Genomic DNA, 17,142 nt, shown 5'->3' with positions numbered 1-17,142 from the left:
CTGCATGGATTCAATGTGGGATTTATCTCTAGATATCCCATGATGCTTTGTACCCTGTGTGTACTCGGACAGATATCTCTTAAATGACTGATTCTCTTAACCACATGAATTTATATCCACAAATATACTACTATTGTCAGATCAGCCTGAGATAGGAAAAATCTGCTGGCAAGATTTATACATCACCTGAGTGTCAGGTGCTTGGCTTTCTGATTTACCAATCTCAGGATTTGGCCTGATAAGTGAGTTATGATGAGTTGAGTCACTTATGACTCAGATTTGATTTTATGGTCATAATTCATAGCTAGCATGGAAAGAGTCAGATGGAATCCCTTCTCCACCCTTCTCCATTGCAGTCTCTTTTGGGATGTATTTCAGTCAGTACCTGGCATATTATAAAAATATAAATAAATGAGGTGTTGGCAGACACATATGGAGTAGTTAATCTCAACTTTGGTTATGGTATATTGAATATCTGGAAGGAATCAGTACTTGGAGTCTGCAGAAAATGTATTTTCTTAATCAATAGAAAAATGAATACTTAGAAAGTAAATGAAAACAATAGAAAACACAAGTCATTTTATCAAGTTTAATATTTCTAGCTAGTTAGTCCTTGCTCTTCCTTTCCATGTGAGACAAAAGCAGAGGGTACCCTGAACTCGAAGAGGATCAGTGTGAGTGTGCATCCTACTTGTTCACTACTTCACACAGCCAGGCTTGCTGCCTGACAACTCTTAAAGGGCAGATCAATATATGTAATGGACACATACTTCCTTAATGTCACTGTGCTTAAGAATCTAGTGACCTTTTAATATATGCTTAGTTCTATGAACCAAGTCTAGTGAAAACACAAATAATTGAATAAGCACTTGTTAGAAAGGTTGGAAGCATCTATTATATATGTAGTGGAACAGTTTTAAAACTTTAGCAAGCATCACAATCTCATGGAGGCTTGTGAAAACATAAATTGATTGGTCCCTTCTGATGTGTTTCTGATTTAGAAAGCCTGAGAATTTGCACTTCTAATAAGTTCAGAAGTGATACTGATGCTAGTGGGCAAGGAAAAAAACCTTGAAAACCAATGTATCCAGGGTAAGTTAAATATATTTTGCAAGGAAAAAAAAAGAAGAAAAATTATGTAAAGTATTTCAAGTACTGATTCCTTCTAAGTATTGAATATATAATAATAAAAACTCAGCTAAAGTCACTGCTCAGTGACATGAACTGGCTCTAACACACATTTCTTTAAATCCATTTAGGGAATCTGAGTTAGATTCCTAGTAACTGATTTTGTTCCACCTACTCATCAAGGCTAAGTCTCAGAAATAAAATCTAACAACAGGTAACATAAGACTTCATCCTCAAAACCACATGGCAGGATATGTAACCTGGAAGTCTCAAGGTAACAGAGACCAGAATTAGAGGGTAAGCATGAAATCCAGGATAGATCTCCCCTGCTGGATTCTTGCATGTGGAGTTAACAAACACATCTTAAATTCTAATGCAGAGGGAATCTGAATGCTGACCTATTTCTCAGGAAAGCATGATTGGTCAAGACTGGCAAAATGCTCTGAGGAGGAAAATCATGTCATTATTTCATTGAAGAAACCAACATTTATTTTTAAGTTATTAAGTTTCCATTTACTACCTGCCTGTATTTTCAAACCAGCATGTGTTTTAGACTACCTGGAGAGAGAGAGGAGAGAGAGAGAGAGAGAGAGAGAGAGAGAGAGAGAGAGAGAGAGAGAGAGAGAGAGAGAGAGAGAGAAGGTTATTATATAAAACATGGAAAGATAAGAGAATAGCTCACTGAATAATAGCCAGCGTCAGGGTCTAGTTGTTTCACATTGCTTTTCAAATGATAATTGTCTGCTACCTTATTTGATAAAAGTTATGTGTATTTTATAAGATTTGGAAAAGTAAACAAAATGCATGTATTCTTAAAAATGTATCTATTAAATAAGATATGTATTAAATAGTTTTAGGTCAGCAAACAAGGGAGCAGTACTTTTCTTCCTTTGTAGGAAAAACTTTAGCACTATTTCCCATACTGTCTTCTTTTATTCTCCAGGGACTTCTATAAATTCCTGGAAAGTTGAAATAATATAAATGAATCAGTAAAGAAAATGTGCCTATGTATTTAGCTAAACACACAGGTGAGACATTTTTGATAATTTTATGCCTCAGTCATTTAAACCATAGCTTTTGTTCCCCATTATACCTTCCACATGCTAGGAGTGGAGGAGTTGTGGAATAACAGAGAGTGCTTTCTCCAGGAGCCACAAGCCTTGGAAGTCACATGGAGGATCTGTTCCTTGTGTTGATGCTCCAGGTTAAGATGACATTACTACGATGCACAAGGAGTTTCTGAAATGTTTCTTCAATCTTAAATGTGACATTTATCTGCTTATAAAATGACTTTATCTCTCTAATCCTGCACTTATTTTCCTTTATGTATAGGTTCACACTTGTACATTCATGTTTTAGTATCCTCAGTTTCCTCATCAGGAAATTCACATTTTTATTAGCTTCCAGATAAGACTATTATTAGGATTAGTGATAAGACTATTATTAGGATTAATGTAAAGCTATTAACACTTGGCACAGTGTACTTGCTAAACATGGTAATGTTTTCTTAAGAGAAAAAAACACTAATCAGCTGCCTCTCAGTGAGAACTGGCAGAAGCCTGTAATGCAAAGACAGCAGACACCTCAGCTGTGCTGTGGTTACATCCATGGTAACGGCATGAAAAAGTGGCCAATGGACAATTACTGTACAGACACCCTACTTGAGGTAAGAGCTATTTACCATCTTTGTACCCATATAAATAAAAGCCTCAGGACCACCTTTTGGGTGCTCATTTCTTTTATTTGGATTTCTCCTTTTGTCACCATCAGTAGTCTATTTTTAATAGTTTTCTAGCTACTATCAAATTAAAAGAAGCAAAAACTCTCAATTGGAAACTTCTGACTGACTAAGAAGTTATCACGTGAAGAGAAATGTTCAAAAGAAGTCCTCATGCAAGAGACCATGTAAATATAAATAGGAGAAAGCTACAGAACTAAAGTCTATGCTGCATGTTTCCAGGTAACCTTCCAGCTGATTACTGAGGCTAATACAAATCATTAATCTACAAAGAGCATGATGACAACACCATTCAAAATGACTAGTCCATTTGCTGTACTCTGTTTTCCTGGATGCTGGGCTGACTCTATGTCTTAAACACTAATATCACATTTCACAATCTAATTCCTCAGCTAAAAATTATTCATTATTGGTTTCTGTTTGAGCTTATAAGCCATAATAATCATAAGCCAGGGAAAATAGCAGGTATCTTTTTTCTTTCTTTTCACATAAAATGCCATTTGTTTTGGAGTTTCTGGATCATACAGAAGTGACCTAACCTTTACTGAAAATATTTATCTCTGGAAAAGGTCAACATCTTGATATAGCACAAATATAATCACTATTATAAGCACTAAATTTTAGATATTTTCTAACAAAGTATCAGTAGGAAATATTTATTTTCCATGAGCACAACAATTGACCAACTCTTAGGTATTTATGACTTGATCAATTTATTGCCCCAATGGCCCAAGCAAAATCTCAGATTTGCTTTCTCAATAATAAATTCTGCCTTTATTTACTTTTTATTTACTGTTATTAGTAACACGTTTCCTTAAGCATTTTCTATTTAATTCTAATATCAAATGTCACTTTCAAGTATTAGTAAATGACATATGATCTTATGTTATTTTAGAAATAAAATTTTCCTCTAATTTATGTAGAAATCATCAATTTCCTAATAAGACTTCATAAAATATAACTCAAAGCAAAGGCCATAATTCATATAGAAAGCAGGTAATAATACCGTAGCCTACATTAACTTAAGTCTCCCCCAACTTGAATGTTCAAAGCCCAGGAGTAAGGGTTAATTTTCTCTCTCCTTCAAAAATCTATAACATTACACCTCTGCTTGCCATTGATCAATTTTTCATCTTTGTGTGCCCATGCATATGTAAAGAATGACTGAGTGGACAGATAATCTTCTTAACTCTTCCAAACACAGGATGCCTTAATCTATAGCTTTAAAGCCATGATTAATTAATTAACACAGTTTGCAACACACATTGCTGCTGAGCCTGTTCTTAGCCAGATGAAGGGATGTAATGCTTATCTCCTGAAGTATGACATATTGTGTTTCCCTACCAGTCTTCAAAAGGGAGACAAGCTAGAAGAAACTAATAAGTAAAAAGGAAAAATAATAGCTGATTTTACTTTCTAAGGCTTAAATTTATGCTTATAATCTTTTCCTAAGAGTTTCATTGGGCTTGACTAGGATGTTTTGCTAAAGTGGTGACTATCAGTTAAAAAATAAATCTATTGCTGTTCTCCCCACAATAAATGTTAATTCACGCTCTGATGATGAGGTCTAAACTTAATGTTATCTTTAGCAGATGAGGGCCAAAAAGGTACATTCGTAATACAAGGAAATCCCTGGACAGAATAATCTCAAAAACCTTATCATATGCATCACACATACATTCACACATGCACACATAAAATCTCTAATTTCTTTTTAAAATTAAGGGAAAGATAACTTTATCATTCATTAAAGATGATCATGCTGTTAAGCTGGAGCTAGATGGTCCTTTGTCACTTAAGTTGTAATTCTTATCAGGGTCTTGAATTTGAACTTGGATATGATTTGATCTCCAAAGATTCACCAATGTCATGAAGACTTAATAGGTGGAGTCTTGTGGAAGGTACTTAGGCCATGACTGGGCTCCAATTTCAAATTTTGTGTTTATAGAAAATGCAAAGATGAATTTTCTTAGTTAAAAAATACCACAGAGAAAAAAGCAATTTGTCCAAAATTATTGTCAAATTATCTATTTTGAGTTTAAAGATACTATTTAACTATGTTTTTCACAGAAGTAGAGAGAATACTTTTATTGTTTTCTCTTTTGATGTTCCTCTTCCCACATGGCTCTTCTCAGTCAAATTTAAAGAATTCCAAACTTGCAAACCACACCAGATTGTCCAGCACGGCCACTGGAAGGGGCACATATGTTTTGCAAATGAATCTATGAGTAATCAGATGAAGGGGCCCAGGTGAGCATAATATATTCATATTCTCTCTCAATTGTGCATGTGTTGTCAAGTGGCTGCTATAACTCTCGTGCTTTTTTAGCAGAAGAGAAAGTTTAGCAGAATAACTTACTTCTTCCAGATCAATAAGCGTTGGTTTAGGAATTGGATGTACTGATTATTCAAGAAAAGAAGAAAACACACAACAATGTTTGAAAGAAGTGAATGACTTTACTGAGGTTATACAAATTAAATTCAATTTGGGAAAATCCAATTATTTCCTTTGGAAGCACTGAGACATCTTATTACATCATATGAAGCTCCCTTTGGGAAGAAGTAGAGACTCTTGGTTATAAACAGAAGTTAATTCTATAAGGACACATCAAAGCAAAATGAAATTACCAGTAACTGATTGCATAGTATAATAATTCCAAGCGAAGAAGAGAAATAATGAAAAATGTGTAAAAGCAATCTTAAGATTTGAATTTCCAAGTGACTTTGATCAGCTTATTTAAAGCAAAATGATTTATAAACCAGTTAGAAATGTGTGTGAAACATAACTTATTTATAAAATTTGCTGTTAAGATTTTTCTCTCTCCCTTCCTTCTCTCAAAGCAATGGATTTTTGATTTGAGAATTGTTATAACTCCATTTAAAATTGTCATTTTTAATATTAAAAAGTCCTACTTTTGCTGCCTATCCAAGCTACTGTGTGACTTGAATTATAGATTTCTAGATTTCAATTTCTGCAGAAGCCCAGGCCTCTCATACTTATTTCACTGGCTGTAAGAAAATACAAGGTTCTGATAAAGTCTATTCTATTCCATAATTCCTTATGAAAAATACAAGGTGTCATGGACACCTTGCAATATAAAAGACATTGAATATTTACCTTTATAAGTATTCAAAGGCAAATAAAATTCTTGTTTGTTCTGTAATCATATGAAAAGAACAATTTTCATTAAGTCAGGAAATAAAAAACTACACACAACTGTTGTGGTGCAAGTGGAGTTACTTGAAATTCAAAAATAGAGGAGCCCATCAGGACATGATAAGAATGTTATTAAGAAACCAAAAAGGCATATCTGATTGCCTGCTAGACCACTCTCCACTTAGTGGAATGCCAAGCCACTCTCTGACTGGAATACCCTCTCCTCTCCTCTTTATGCCTCTGTGACTTTTTCAGTTCCCAAGTGCATGTCTAATTCATCCCTTAGGCCAGTGCATGATGGCTGAGAATGATGAAGAACAGACTATCAGGTAAAAAAGAAATTACAATGTATAGATTTCAGGATGATGGTGGGAATACAGTATGCAATGGGAAAACAAGCAGAGACAATTATCTGACCAGTAGCACCTACAGACATCCAGGCTTCCTTAAGCCATAGATCCCTGCTTTCCTACTTTTCTCTCCAGTCTCTGGCTTTCCAGATCTTAGAAGCTAACTATGATCCTGGAAATCTTTTCTCCCTATGTTCTTCAATAAAATCAATTAAGAATGCAATAGACTATTCAGTAGGTAGGTTTTAAGTCTTTATATGCTTCATATTGTTTAATTCTTCTTGTTCTTATTCCCATGAATCTTATATAAATGTTTATTACTGCCTCCTTATAACATTCTCCAAACTGGTTTATATTCCTCCATTTCTTCCTACCACAATACATTTTAGGAACATATTTGCCCTATTAGTCTTTCTGAGAAATAAAAAAAAAAACCCAACTTTTGATTACATACTCCTATACTAATATAATAATCACAGCAAAACTAAAAATGATAATAGAAACAGATGACATAAATATAGAAATCAGGAAGCAAAAAAAAAAATACCCTCTCAAAGACTCTTCACAGAATAGAACCACTTTTCTTTCTTTACATTCTATTAACTCTTCAAATTTCTTCTGTGCAAAAACAGCTTACCCCCTAACCCCTGCCACTACCAATTCCTAATTCCTTTCCTTTTAAATAAAAGAAGTGGGGGAGACAGCTAACTTTTTTTGATCACTTGCAAGTATAATGTTGTCACATGCTCAGACCCAAATTTGACTGATTCAAAAGGTTTGATTCTCAAAACAACTCATAAGCAATAAAGGTGAGAGAAGTCAGCTAGAGATGGAAGTGTCTAAGATGAATTCCTTGTAGGTGCTATAGTCTAGCCTGTCCTTTGAATATTCACATTCACAAGCATTTTTTCTAAGTCTTTGTTTTTCCTATTCTTGGGGAATCTCCTCTGCTGTTGGTATGGCATATTTTATTTCTCTATCCTCCTGATTTCACATAGAGGGACTTACACTACAATTATATTCCTGTCTCTCTTCCCTACTCTCCACCACCTCACTTCACTTATTCTTCTCCATAGTGAGAGATATGGATTTAAGAGAAGGAAGTGCATAAAGTCAGCAAAGACTCCTTCTCTTTTCCTTTCTCAGAACATGGGTTTCAGAGAGATAGAATTCTGATCTGCCTTCCAAAACTTGGATTATCTTGGTGGAGAAGTTAATTCACTCTCCACTCCATGTAAAAGAATGTTTAATTCCACAGCAAAGTATTAGGGAGCCCAATGTGGCAATATATCTCTTGACATATAAAAGTGTGGTTTTTCTAAGTGTCTGATTTTCTCTCTTATTTGTTTCCAAACTAAGAAGTGGATATTAAGTGTTATTTACTGGTCCACTAGCTGCTCTAGACTCTTACATCTTTAACCAATACTTTGATTTCAATGACCCCAAATATACATCTTACATATGGTTGCTATGATATTTATTTCATGAAATGCTTTCAGAATACATTTGGGATAATGTCTTGAATCTTTGTCCAGTAGTAATTTGCAAAATCAAAATTTTCTTTCTAAGAAATTTAAGACAGTTATACTTCTCAAAACTATACTATGTTCTGTCAAATTATCAGTAACATATATGCAGTCATTATGGAAGTAATCTGTACAAATGAGGAAATGTAATTTGGTTGAACCAGAGTTTAAACACAAGTTTGTAAAGAGCACATTGTATCCTCTCTTAGGAGTATGCTAATTTTCTTTGATATACAACATAGCAAATGCAAAGTTATGCAAGAATTAGCAAACTCATGTTTGTGCAGCACAATTTGTGTGACTTTATCTGAAGACTTCATATAGGTATGTATGTATATCTATGTATATGTGTCTATATATGAAGGCTTTAAACAACTGTGAACACTTGATTCTCACCTTTGTCTTACATACCTACCTACCGACCTATGCTCCTACACACAACACACACTCATCTATAAACAACTATATGTGCAGTCACACACAATTTGAATTATGATTATCTCATTTATTGTGTCTAATCTGATATGAAGTATTCTCATATCTTACATTACCTTTTAAAATATTTTCAGTTTGAATATTTGCAAATTCTTTTATGAATCATTTCAAAGATTGTGTTCCATAGAACTAGCAGATAATATATTTGAGCTCATGTCTACCATTAAACAATGTGAACAAATGTGACAATTATCCATCTTCTTTTCCTTTAAATTTTCAACCTGTGCCTACATTGATGTAATCAATAGGTCCTGGTATGGTATTAATGTGCTGAGCACATTTACTAGGATAAGGAATTGAGCAAAGAATTAAGAGAGAAGAAATGTTCACGTAATATAGTGTTCCTTTAAAGAGCAACTTATAGCTCTAAAGCAGACTGAAAAAACCAAAGCAATATGTCTTGGAGGCACATTTGGCTCTGATTTTGTTCAAATAAATTAAAATAATGTATTTATAACTTTGAATCTCATTGGAAATTTCCCTTTAAATATAGCTTAATGCTAAATGAAATGTCAATGTTGAAATGGAGCAAATATGAAAAACAGAAAAGACAATAACAAAAGCATCAGATAAATTTATTACTCTATACTCATGAGGAAATTTATAGCTGCTGTTATGAAAAGAAGACTTGGAATATGTATTTTCTGTATAAACAGTAGTGCATGTGCATGCCCAGTGTTATATTTTTCACCTCCCAGAAAAGATTATTAGTTACTTATATAAAATCTGAGTTAGAAAACTCCCTCATTTCTTTGTTTCGTCTAAGATTCTTCCATCTTCCTCTTTAACTAAAATCAGGCTCTCTATGTGGTCTTTGTTTTTATCTCCAAGTTATGTCATGGAAATGATAATCTCCTATACTCAGTGACTCTCAGTATCCAGAAGTGTGATAATTTGCTACCCTGATAGCTTCACCATAGCTGTCTTTCATAAATTCTCACTCTTTGATGCTCATTCTATTTTGTCATTATATGACTTTTATTTTCCCCATTTACTGATTATCACTCTCATTCATTCTTTTCACTGAAGTCCTGCTATCATTCAAGTTAGTTCTATGTTCACATGCTCTGTCTTTTTGCTTCTACCTCCCCAATGACCCTCTCAATAACTTGTTTGTCTTCTCCTCAACTCCACTTCTATTACTTATAACTATGACTATACCTTAAATTAGCTCACAAACCATACTTGCTGTAAATCTTACATGAAAAAGTCTTTTATATCAAAACTCCTTTAGTCTATAAACCTCACTCAAAATGTAAGAGTACAAACATATGTAATAGCACAAACATAATAGCTCCTTAGTAAATATTTATAGAATGAATGAATGAGACTTTCTACCTTCTCCTTAACTTTAACTGTTTTCATTTGTATTATGAGTGAGATTATATTTCATGCCCATAACTATAACCATTGTTTTGTCTCAGTACTAAATTCCTTGCTCAGCTACTCTTTTGTCAATTTGTCTGGCATGACTCCAACAAATGTTGGCTTCATGACATTTGAGAAAACACTACAACATGTAGACAGAGCCCAGTATATAAATACACATTCTCGAACTTCAATAGTTCTTTTAATACTGCCTCCAGATATCCTATTTTGCCTTCCTACTTAGTTCATACAGTCATTCTTTGCCAGGAAAAATTCAAATTGTTTCCACAAATCATTCTACCTCTTGACCTTCATCTTTAGTTTCTGACCTCATCTCATAATTCAGAGTAAATGGAAGTCATCAGATGGAAATCTCCTAAATTTTCATTATGAAGCCCATTTTCTAAAATGTTCCTTCTATAGAAGGATAATCTTGCTTTCTAAATTCCACCCATTTTCTCAGGAATGTGGTCTATTGATGGTTACCATTTCTCTATCCTTACTTACTTTTTTCTTGCTCTTTTCCATCAGTCTTTATATATGGCTTTGATTCTCATAATGGAGCAAAACAAAACAAAGAAACTCTACTTTGATCTTCTGTTGTGTTTCATTTCTGCCATTTCTCTAACCTCTTCCCTGCAGTTGATCTCTTCCAGAGTTGCCTCTTCCATTTCTGATTGCTCCATGTAAGTGACTTACTGTCAACTGGTTCCCATCTCCATCAATCCCCCGTGGGGTTGTTTAGCATCATGTTCACTATAGTCATCTACATAGGTAAATCCAGTGGATACTTTTCAGTCTTTATTTGCTTGAATGTTCAGCAGCATTTGCCATCTTAACAATCATCTCTATTCAAGCCATTATTTTCTCTTATGTTTCACATTCTTATGGCTTTAACTTTTACCACATTGCTTCTTCCCACTCCTATTTGCTGGTTCCTTCTATTCTATTCATCTCCTAATTGATGGGATTTCTTTCACACTTTTTTATTCCTGTTCTTTTAGCTCTTCCCTTAAGTGATTTCATGTAATCTTTGTGCTTTACATGACCACATATATATGTTTTTGTATCATAGATACATTTCTCAAGTTCAAATATTTATTTTAAGCCCCTAATTGATACATGAAAATTAAAAAAACTTCAGTTTCTACTTATACTAACGTGCAAATTAAATCCACTTTATGCCAAGAATCTATTTTCCTTCTAATCATCCTAAGGCATCACATCTCTCCATTCTCACTGCATTACCTAAAGCAGCCACCAATGTCTTCAGCCTAGATTACTAGTAGAGTCTGCATCCTCCTCCTTTGCATTGCTCCTCTCTCATTCATTCATTTCTTCTCCTCTTTAATTCAATGCTGGCTAAACTGGAAAACTGACCTTTAAGTATGTTAATGGATTCCCAATGAGCTTAGGTAAAATCTAAAATTCATATGATATTCCAGGCCTCCATAATCTGCCCCCCTTCCACTACATCTCTTCAACCTTATTTGGCAACTCCTTCTTGCTGTCTCTGCTGCACATATACTGAACTTTTATTCATTTTTTTTGTTCCCTAGTTCCCTTAATATTCTCTCTCCTCTGCTTCAAAACTTTCATATTCTCTTTCCCTGGTTAGTTTCTAGACCTATTTTCATTTATGGGTTAAATGACATTTTGTTTCATAAAGCCTCCATGTACCCTTGTAACAGTTAGGTCTTCCTCCTGAGACTCCAATGGCACTGTACATTACATTCATCAGGTTTATCAACACACTCCTTAGTCAAAGTGGAAGCTCACTGAGGTCAGATATATGCTTGTCTTCATATGACTGATTAATGGAAGGCCTTTGAACGGTATTGGTTCTAAGTAGTTTATTCTAACATTCTCACTAAAATGTGAAATATTTTATCCAGAAAATAATCACTGAATTATTTTTTCTAATTTACATTTCCAGATAGCACACCTCTCTCTCCTTGATTTCTGTGTTTCTTTATTTCAAGCACTTAGATATGCTTTATTCATAAGAACTTAACAACTTGAATCTGTTCTTTATTTGCTATTTAGATATATGAATAATTTGAATTTAAAATACTGACCATGAAGAACAAATAAATACCTTTAAAATACATTACATATTCCAAAACTCCTTCTAGTATTCACTCAATTGGTATTTTATCATCTTCCCCAAACACCCTAATCACATTTTCATTATGTATAAAATGAATGTAGCAATGAAACCTATATTTTTCCATCCCTGAGTGCTATCATCTTGAAGTAACTCAATTCATTCTTTCAACAATTATTCATAGACTGCTTACAACATGACAACTGCCATTCAAAATACATGGCATATGAAACCCACCCCCCAAAAAAATAAAAGGTTTCTTTATTCATGTAGCCTGCATTCTAGGAGAAGATATAGTAAAATAAACTAGATAAACAAGTAAATTAAATGCTATATTAGATAGTAACAAGTAAGAAAAGGAAAAATAAAGCAGGTATGGCAAATTAGAAATGTTACTGGCTTTTGTTGGTTAGTTCATTGGCTTTGCAATTTTATTTAGAGGTATGATCAAACAGTTCTCATTTGGTGAAGGTATTTAAAAGGTAAAGAAGCTACTCATGCGTGCACATCAAGAAGAGTGTTTCAGTTGAGGGAATAGTAAAGTCAAAGGTTCTGAAGGATAAGCATATCAAGTGAATTTCATTCATAACAAGAAAGTCTGCAGGGGTGAAATAGAATAAGCAAGATTAATAGAAAGGTCATATAGAAGGTAACTGACCCAAATAATACAGAAACTTAAAAACAATTTAAGGACTTTGGGCTTCACGCTAAGTGAAATATGCTCGCATTTGAGTGTTGCATGCAACCCAGCTGCTAAACTGAGAACAGATTCCAAAATTAAGAAGGTGGAATCAAGATCAGTTATAAGGCCATTGTAATAACCCAACCAAGAGATGGTGGTGAAGGAGTGAAGGTGGTGACAAGTTGTGGGATTGGGGATATATTCAAAACACTGAGCCCATATGACTAGATAAAAGATGAAATGATATAAGAGTAAAGGAGACACTAAGTCTTTGTTTATTTGTTTGATTTTGCTTAAGTACATAGAAGAATGAACTTGACATTTAATGAGATGTGAATTTATATGCAGAATGTTAGATTGGATAGTGTTCCTAAACCAAAGTTTCTAATACAGAATTCCATATACCCAAAGTCTTCCTGCAGTCAAGCTGAAGTAGTCCTGTTTCCAACATGAACTACATCGATACTAGAAGTGTCTCTTTAGTAAACATTTCCAAGTAGCTTTCCTCTGATCTTACTGTGATATTGGTAGCAGAGAGTTTTATACTGGGTTTGTGACTTAAAACTACACAAATAGAATGCTATGGTGGAATAAAACTTAGTCAAATCCTAATTAAGGAAAAAGAAAATACATGTGCAATTTACACAAATATATATTTATATGATTTATATTCCAACTTAAACAATGTCCTATTTAAGCCTAAATTTTGATATTTTTATATACTGGCTAGGAAAAAAAAGATTTCAACTTATTGCAGACATTTAAAGAAGCTGAGTTTTTAAATGGGAAAATATTTCTTTTTAGTTTAAGAGAAATAGTTGTTTTGAGACCACCATTTATGTGTGTGTGCATGTGTGTATGTGTGCATGGGTGTATTACCCAAATAAGTGCATAAAATCAAGGAGAATCACAAGTATAAGTACGCCTAAAAGCTAAGAATCATTGACCAAACCTGCTATGGACATGGAGTGTGGCAATCAAAAGGAAATGTTACTGAGGAATTTCTCCCTAATTAAACTAGGGAATCAGCCTTATCTTTTTGTTATACCTAAAGATAGCTTTCTGGTGCAATACCTGTCAGAGGAGTAATGCATAAATTAAGAAACTCCTCAAATTCAAGAGAAAAGAAAAAAGTAGAAAAGGAAAACTGTTTAATTCTTCAACATTTGTAAAACTGAAAAATCCTACTCAAACAACCAAATAAGATACATAAAAAACAGTATGCTTTTGAATTTGAGTTTTAATAACATATCTTTACTTTTTTATAATGAAATGCTATGCTATAGTTTCACCAGCCCAAACTATAGATGAAAAGTAAATTCAACTCTTGCCTTAGGCTGATGGCTCAAACCTGTAATCCTAGCTACTTGTGATGCATAGATCTGAAGGATTGTGGTTCGAGACCAGCCAGCCCAGCCAAATAGTTTGTGAGACCCAATCTCTAAAATAACCAGAACAAAATGGACTGGAGGTATGGCTCAAGCTGTAGAACACTTGCTTTGCAAGTTTGAAGCCCTATGTTCAAACCCCTGTCTCACACACACACACAAAATTAATTAATTTAAAAAATGAAATAAATTCAACTCTAATTCATAGGAATGCCTGAGATTATCCACTAACTTGATCCAATATTGAAATAAGATAAAGAGTTTTAATGTTTATATACTTAAACTTGAGATGTCCTCACAAGAAATTACATTGAGACTGAGCTTATTTATGCATTGTTTAGTTCCTATGATAAAACCTGTCCCACATTATCTTCAGAAATACTTTTTTTCTGGAATGTTTTTGTTGTTAAAGTTGTAAAAGACATAGTCAGCTTGTTTGGCTCTGAATGCCTGCGAGTCTGGGATATTCACCACTATCTCATCCCATAAAGCAATTTTGCATTAGTTTAGAATCCATATCAGAAAGTAAGACGTCATTAGAACCATATAAAAACAGAAAATGATTTTCAATGTTTATGATTGAATTTTATACGGCCAATTCATTTTTAAAATAAACTGTGATATATCTGAAATAGTCTTAATTGTGTATGTGGGGAATATTATACTATTTTCCTTGTTTACCAGTGGCCCCAAAATACATATGCATATACATATATGTATACAGACTATATGGATTTAGACACATAAAGGACTGTATGACTTTGGATGAAAATGTCTTGCTTTCCCTGAACTTTAGGGTATCATGAGTGCTAGAAATCCCTCATATTTTGTAGGTTCCATACTTATCAATTGACTGAGAGCTCCTAAGTGAATTATTTATCCTCTTTGGATCTCAGTTTACTCGTTTACAAAAGTTGAATAATTGATATTGCTGCAATATTAAATTTTACAATATGTACATATTATAAATATATTGAACATGACTTAGAGAATAATCTTATCAATATTTCAACTGAAACAAAGCTCCCTAGCTTTATTCTTTTCTTGTTACGATTATCAAATAGAGTTTGATCACACTTTAACATTTTTTAGAAAAAATTATTTGTAGTTTGTGGAGAAACATGATACTGTGAAATCATTTCCATAAAATCTGGAGTTAAATAGAGTTTAATACCAAAACTGCCAATTACCTACAATTATTTGGCAAAATTGTGCAGCATTGAATGATATAGTTGATTTTGGCAGCTGGAACTAGAGTTCAAAAAGGAGCTGTGAATAAAATGTCATATTTTGTATTTTTAATAGAAAATGAACTTTTCTATTAATAATTTGACAATGACAATCCATCATGCCTCACCTCATCTCAACTTCTGCCACATATCATAGTTTTAGGTCACAGAAACAATGATTAGGTTCAGCTGTAAAACACACTGATTCAAAATGAAAGGTTCATTAGTCACATAATAGCAACAGCACCAAAGAACTGTACAATGAAATCTGGGATTTCCCTTTTGTCTACTTTTTGGTACTCAATCTGTTTTGGCCTGAGGTCTGCATGCAGACAGATGCCCAGAATTGATTTTTCTGTACCCTAATGATTCCCTTTCCCCTCTTTACTTTAAATTGATGGAGGTGGACAATGATTGTGCTGATACTCTAAATGGGTTGTGACTCCCTCATGACATACCTGAATGAAGGAGAAATGCAATGTGAACTGACATTTTTTCCACATTGGCTATTTCAATCTGTGAGTGCCATATGAGTCCTGAGAGTGTATTGGTAGCACTGAAATTAGCTTGTTTTTCCCTTATATTGTCTTCCACAGTCTGAAGGAAATAGCACTGACTTGGGAATTATAAATAGTCTGTGCCTAGTGGGTCTCATGTTTTCCATATAACTTTTTTAGTCATCTAATAATTCCTCATGCCCATCCCGGTCTCTCCCTTGTAATGAAAACCAAAGGTTTAGAGCACAGCTCCTGGCAAAGCTGCTGAAGTGCTGATGAGAGCTGCCCTTATACTCCTACCACTGGCTGGACAAGTTCCTAGATTCACTTCTAAGGCATCTAAATTACTTCTGTTTTAATATCGAGCCCCCAAGGCTGATTCTATTTCACACCATAAGCATTATCTTTCTCATGAAAATGTAACCTACAACTGAAGGCAGGGAAAAGAGTAATCTGTCATTGGACCAGGAATGCAGATGGCAAGGGAACATACATATTTGTGAAGTTGTGATTGAGATTTTTGCCAAAATTACCAGATTTTTTTACTCTCTTGAACCTTTTATTCATTCCTCTCCTAGCATCTCTTTGCCTTTCCTCCTCTTCCTTACTTTCTTGTAGATGAGGTCATTACATCATTATAGTTTTATTTTCCATAAAAGCAGCAGTTCTTCTCCTTGAGTTCTTTTTACCCTACCAACAATGAAATCTCAAAATGATAACACTCACAAGACAGGAAGAAAGAGTTCAAAACAATGATCTAATGGTGAATGAAATAACAAATATTTTATGTCCAGAAACAACTACTTTAAGGGATACATTCATTTATTTTGCTTTCTGAAAATTTTGGGAGAGGAATGTTAAAATAATTGATACACACACATTACCAATTTAGCACAATGAGTAAGTGTGGAATATCAAGTGAGGGTTTCATGTTTCAGAAAAGTGAAAGATGCCATCATACTTTTCTTATTTATGGAGAAGTACATTTGATATTCCTGCTGTTTTAAATAAATGACAGAAGTGCATCTCAAAAGAATATTTATAAGGATCCAATGTCAATAGGATGTATTCATTCATTATGAGATTGATCTATCTCTTGGGATCTGTCCATTGTTCTTCATTTTCATTAACAATGCTAACTTTTTTTTTTTTACCTCATTACTGCAATTGCTTATAATTGTTATTTGCTTCTTAAACTTGGTTTTTATTTTTTCTTGTTTGCATAATTAGCATATATACAAAGGGGTTTCATTGTGATATGTTTGTACATACATATAATGTGCTTTGATCAAATTCACCCTATTGATCTTTCTTAACTCATTCTCTCCTTCTTTTAAACAATTTTAATGGGTTTGATTATTCCACTTTTGTACATGCATATAAAGTGCGTTGACCATATTCACCCCCATCACGCTCCTCTTTCGTCCTCCCTCCCCACTGGTTCCCTTCCAAACAGTCCCACTTTATATTCATATCT

General features: G+C 33.8%; 1 protein-coding gene and 1 long non-coding RNA gene across 2 annotated transcripts in view; one reads left to right on the top strand and one right to left on the bottom strand.

Annotated features, from left to right (window-relative positions):
• Positions 1-17,142, bottom strand: part of Thsd7a (thrombospondin type 1 domain containing 7A) — a 398,347-nt gene that overhangs the window by 290,382 nt on the left and 90,823 nt on the right. The gene's annotated exons all lie outside the window — the stretch shown is intronic.
• LOC141420573 (uncharacterized) lies at positions 1,725-5,894 on the top strand. Its single transcript, XR_012445096.1, has 3 exons — positions 1,725-3,088; positions 5,002-5,116; positions 5,235-5,894. It is a non-coding gene; the product is annotated as an uncharacterized lncRNA (long non-coding RNA).

Source organism: Castor canadensis, chromosome 2 (genome assembly GCF_047511655.1).
Source record: "Castor canadensis chromosome 2, mCasCan1.hap1v2, whole genome shotgun sequence".
Classification (NCBI taxonomy): domain Eukaryota; kingdom Metazoa; phylum Chordata; class Mammalia; order Rodentia; family Castoridae; genus Castor; species Castor canadensis.
Note: the sequence above shows the minus strand (reverse complement) of the source record. Positions and strands in the feature narration are given on the sequence as shown.